Raw genomic sequence first — 5,964 nt, 5'->3', positions numbered from 1 at the left:
CTATTTACTATTAATTTTCCCAGTAGTCAAGTGTAGATCCTAGAACTTATTGAGGAGCCATAAATATTAGTAACGCACATTGACACCAAGTTTCTAGTGAAGTTCCAGGTTTTTTAATCTTCTTTATAGAGAAAATCAGAAAAGACAAAAATTTGTTCAGGCATGGCTAGAAGCTAGAGTGATTTTACTTCCCTGTCAACCATAAAGGCAAACACATACCACACACACCCTCTCCTGCCCTACCTCCCAATTCAGGAAATAAAATATATTTTTTAAAAACCTCAACTTATGGGCTATGTAATAGCCCTAATTTAATTAATCTGAAATTCTCAAGAAAGCAGTACCATTTGACATTTCTACTTTCATTGAAAATATGAGATCTCTGTTACACCAACAGGAAGTTAAATACTGTTTCAGCATTCTTTCTGATTTATGATTCAGAGCTATAAGATAAATTCCCAAAGTTAATGTTAAAGCAGTAGAGAGGCTACTAGATGTTGAGCTAGTTTAGGACTTTCACCCAACTTTATTTATTTATTTAAACTTTTAATTTTATATGGGAGTAGAGTTGATTAACAATGTTGTGATAGTTTCAGGTGCACAGCAAAGTTATTCAGTTATACATTTCCCCATTTAGGTTGTTACGTTCACCCAACTTATTTAGGTACAAGTGCGGTTGGAAATTTACAGAGTTCATACTGGACATGGCACAGGGACCCAAGTTCAATACCAGCAACTACATCCTCCTCACTAAGCCTCCTTTCTATGCTCTGACAGGATATCTGTGGCTTATACAGAATTAAATCTATTGTGCTTTTGCACCTGTTTTTACTGTTTCACTCAAATTGACTTTGATGTAGAACCAAGATTCTCACTATTTCGTATGTTGTATATGGATGGATAGATAGATAAGTAGAATTATCTACCATTTGTCAGATAGAGTCCTAGTTACTTTCATGTATAATGCCCCCAATGACCCCATTAGAGAGTCAAGGCCACAGGCTCTAGGTGACTAAAAGCCTTTTCTAAGCTCACATGACTAGAAAGTATCAGAGAAAGTTTTCAAAGCCAGAGTTCTGACTCCAAATCAAGTTTTTATTTGCCTCAAAGTGTCTCTCAGACATGTACTAGATACCTGGCTTACATAAAAGCACTTGTAGAAATAAAAGAAATGTTATTATTATTTGCTGGGGGGGGGCTCTTTCATGGTCCATGGTCCTCACAGAAAATTATCACTGCTCTCAGAACTTCAGGGTTTGGCCTTGTGCTGTTCCTAAGGCAGGACACAATGTACAGTCTCACCATTGCATGTGGTCTGTCTCTTAGTTTCTCCTTTGCACAGTGATCTGTGTGGAAAAGCCCCACAGGAGTACTGAGATCAGTGCAGAATTCTCCAAGGGTGTAGACATGAAGCTTTCTAAAGGAAAAAAATCTTCTTCCTTTATAGCTTCCCTCAATGCTTAAAAGTGTGCCCTGTGCCCATTGCAGTTACTACAATTAAAAGTCTTGAAAGGGAGGTGTCTGCTGCTCTGGTGAGATGGGGCTGGGAGATGCCCTCCTCAGCTTCTTGCCTGGGTGGGCAAGTCAGGCTCTAGGGCTGGCAGAAATCCTCATTTGAGGGTCCCACCGAGGTCCCTGGTCAGAGTCCTGCCCCTGAGGGAGCAGCTGCTTGGGACTACTGCTCGGGAGCTGCAGAAAGCCTCTGGAATCTGACATGTTATCACTTTGGGACCGTTGGCCAGCTGCTCCTGACTTGGCCACATGAAGGCTTTCACTGTCCCAGTCTCTGAACTGAAGAGAACCAACATTATTAACATATCTCTCACCACCATGAAGGCAAGTTATTTCAGTGAAGAGTATCAGGAGGACATATACAAATCCCAGACTGGCATGTGCAAGTTCTGAGGAATGGGGAATAACCCAATGTATCTGGGTGACCTTTGGAGACAGCTAAGACAGAGCTACAACTGGGCAGTGGCTGACACCCAACTCATAGCCCATCTTCTCCAGCCATGTGGCTGACAGGGTCTTGTTGCTCTGGCCAGCTGTCAGGCCTGAGGCTCTGAGGTTGGAGATCCGAATTCAGGACATTGGTCAACCAGAGACCTCCCGGCCCCATGAAATACCAGTTGGCGAGAGCTCTCCCAGGTATCTGCATCTCAATGATGAGACCCAGCTCCACTCAACAACCATCAAGCTCCAGTGCTGGACACCCCATGCTAAACAACTAGCAAGACAGGAACACAACCCCACCCATTAGCAGAGAGGCTGCCTAAAATCATACTAACTTCACAGACACCCTGAAATACACCACGAGGTGCGGTCCTGCCCACCAGAAAGACAAGACCCAGCCTCATCCACCAGAACACAGGCACCAGTCCCCTCCACCAGGAAACCTACACAACCCACTGAATCAACCTTACCCGCTGGGGGCAAACACCAAAAACAATGGGAACTATGAAACTGCAGCCTGCAAAAAGGAGACCACAAACATAGTAAGTTAAGCAAAATGAGAAGACAGAGAAATACACGGACGATGAAGGAGCAAGGTAAAAACTCACCAAACCAAAGAAATGAAGAGGAAATAGGTGGCCTACCTGAAAAAGAATTCAGAGTAATGATAGTAAAGGTGATCCAAACTCTTGGAAATCGAATGGAGAAAATACAAGAAACGTTTAACAAGGACAAGAAGAACTAAACAGCAAACAAACAATGATGAACAACACAATAAATGAAATTAAAAATTCTCTAGAAGGAATCAATACCAGAATAACTAGGCAGAAGAATGGATAAGTGACCTGGAAGATAAAATAGTGGAAATAACTACCGCAGAGCAGAATAAAAAAAAAAGAATGAAAAGAATTGAGGACAGTCTCAGAGACATCTGGGACAACATTAAACACACCAACATTTGAATTACGGTGGTACCAGAAGAAGAAGAGAAATAAAAGGGCCTGAGAAAATATTTGAAGAGATTATAGTTGAAAACTTCCCTAATATGGGAAAGGAAATAATGAATCAAGTCCAAGAAGCACAGAGTCCCACACAGGATAAATCCAAGGAGAAACATACAGAGACAAATAGTAATCAAACTATCAAAAATTAAATACAAAGACAAAATATTAAAAGCAGCTAGGGAATAGCAACAAATAACATACAAGGGAATCCCCATCAGATTAACAGCTGAACTTTCAGCAGAAACTTTGCAAGCCACAAGCGTGTGGCAGGACATATCTAAAGTGATGAAAGGGAAAAACCTACAACAAAGATTACTCTACCCAGCAAGGATCTCATTCAGATTCAACAGAGAAATTAAAACATTTACAGACAAGCAAAAGCTAACAGAGTTCAGCACCACCAACCAGTTTTACAACAAATGCTAAAGGAACTTCTCTAGGCAGGAAACACAAGACAAGGAAAAGACCTACAATAACAAACCCAAAACAATTAAGAAAATGGTAATAGGAACATACATATTGATAACTACCTTAAATGTAAATGGATTAAATGCTCCAGCCGAAAGATATAGACTTGCTGAATAGATACAAAAACAAAGCTGGATATATGCTGTCTACAAGAGACCCACTTCAGACCTAGGGATACATACAGACTGAAAGTGAGTGGATGGAAAAGGAGATTCCATGAAAATGGAGCTCAGAAGAAACCTGGAGTAGCAATTCTCATATCAGACAAAATGGACCTTAAAATAAAGACTATTACAAGAGACAAAGGACACTACTTCCAGGACAACCTGGAAGAAACGGCCAAACTCTTAGAAAAGCACAACCTTCCGAGACTGAACCAGGAAGAAATAGAAAATATAAACAGACCAGTCACAAGCACTGAAATTGAAACAGTGTTTAAAAAGCTTCCAACAAACAAAAGCCCAGGACCAGATGGCTTCACAGGCGAATTCTATCAAACATTTAGAGAAGAGCTAACACCTATCCTTCTCAAACTCTTCCAAAAGATAGCAGAGGGAGGAACACTCCCAAACTCATTCTATGAGGCCACTATCACCCTGATACCAAAACCAGACAAAGATGTCACAAAAAAAAGAAAACTACAGGCCAATATCACTGATGAACATAGATGCAAAAATTCTCAACAAAATATTAGCAAACAGAATCCAACAGCACATTAAAAGGATCATACACACTGATCAAGGGGGGTTTATCCCAGTAATGCAAGAATTCTTCAATATATGCAAATCAATCAATATGATAAACCATATTAACAAACTGAAGCAGAAAAACCATATGATCATCTCAATAGATGCAGAAAAAGATTTCAACAAAATTCAACACCCATTTATGATAAAAACTCTCCAGAAAGTGGGCAGCGAGGGAACTTACCTCAACATAATAAAGGCCATATATGACAAACCCACAGCCAAAATCATTCTCAATGGTGAAAAACTGAAACCATTTCCACTAAGATCAGGAACAAGACAAGGTTGCCCACTCTCACACTATTATTCAACATAGTTTTGGAATTTTTAGCCACAGCAATCACAGAAGAAAAAGAAATAAAAGGAATCCAGATAGGAAAAGAAGAAATAAAGATGTCACTGTTTGCAGATGACATGATAGTATACATTGGGAATCCTGAAGGTGCTACCAGAAAACTACTAGAGCTAATCAATGAATTTGGTAAAGTAGCAGGATACAAATTAATGAATAGAAATCTCTTACATTCCTATACACTAATGATGAAAAATCTGAAAGAGAAATTAAGGAAACACTCCTATTTACCACTGCAACAAAAAGAATAAAATACCTAGGAATAAACCTACCTAAGGGGACAAAAGACCTGTATGCAGAAAACTATAAGACACTGATGAAAGAAATTAAAGATGATATAAACCAATGGAGAGATATACCATGTTCTTGGATTGGAAGAATCGACATTGTGAAAATGACTATACTACCCAAAGCAATCTACAGATTCAATGCAATCCCTATCAAACTACCAATGGCTTTTTTCACAGAACTAGAACAAAAATTTCATAATTTGTATGGAAACACAAAAGACCCTGAAAAGCCAAAGCAATGTTGAGAAGGAAAAATGGAGCTGGAGGAATCAGACTCCCAGACTTCAGACTATACTGCAAAGCTACATTAATCAAGACAGTATGGTACTGGCACAAAAACAGAAATATAGATCAATGGAACAGGATAGAAAGCCCAGAGATAAGCCCACACACATATGGGCACCTTATCTTTGATAAAGGAGGCAAGAATATACAATGGAGGAAAAACAGCATTTTCAATAAGTGGTGCTGGGAAAACTGGACAGCTACAGGTAAAAGAATAAAATTAGAACACTTCCTAACACCATACACAAAAATAAGCTCAAAATTGTTTAAAGACCTAAATGTAAGGCCAGACACTATAAAACTCTTAGAGGAAAACATAGGCAGAACACTCTATGACATAAATCACAGCAAGATCTTTTTTGACCCACCTCGTAGAGAAAGGGAAATATAAACAAAAATAAATAAATGATACCTAATGAAAGTTTAAAACTTTTGCACAACAAAGGAAACCATAAACGAGACGAAAAGACAACCCTCAGAATGGGAGACAATATTTGCGAATGAAGCAACTGACAAAGGATTAATCTCCACAATATACAAGCAGCTCAATATCAAAAAGCAAACAATCCAATCCAAAAATGAGGAGTAGACCTAAATAGACATTTCTCCAAAGAAGATATACAGATTGCCAACAAACACATGAAAGAATGCTCAACATCACTAATCATTGGAGAAATGCACGTCAAAATTACAATGAGGTGTCACCTCACACCAGTCAGAATGGCTATCATCAAAAAAATCTACAAACAATAAATGCTGGAGAGGGTGTGGAGAATAGGGAACCCTCTTGCACTGTTGGTGGGAATGTAAATTGATACAGCCACAATGGAGAACAGTATGGAGGTTCCTTAAAAAACTAAAAATAG

The sequence above is a fragment of the Physeter macrocephalus genome, chromosome 11 (genome assembly GCF_002837175.3).
Source record: "Physeter macrocephalus isolate SW-GA chromosome 11, ASM283717v5, whole genome shotgun sequence".
Classification (NCBI taxonomy): domain Eukaryota; kingdom Metazoa; phylum Chordata; class Mammalia; order Artiodactyla; family Physeteridae; genus Physeter; species Physeter macrocephalus.
The sequence above is the reverse complement of the archived record's forward strand: the minus strand, read 5'-3'. Positions refer to the sequence as shown.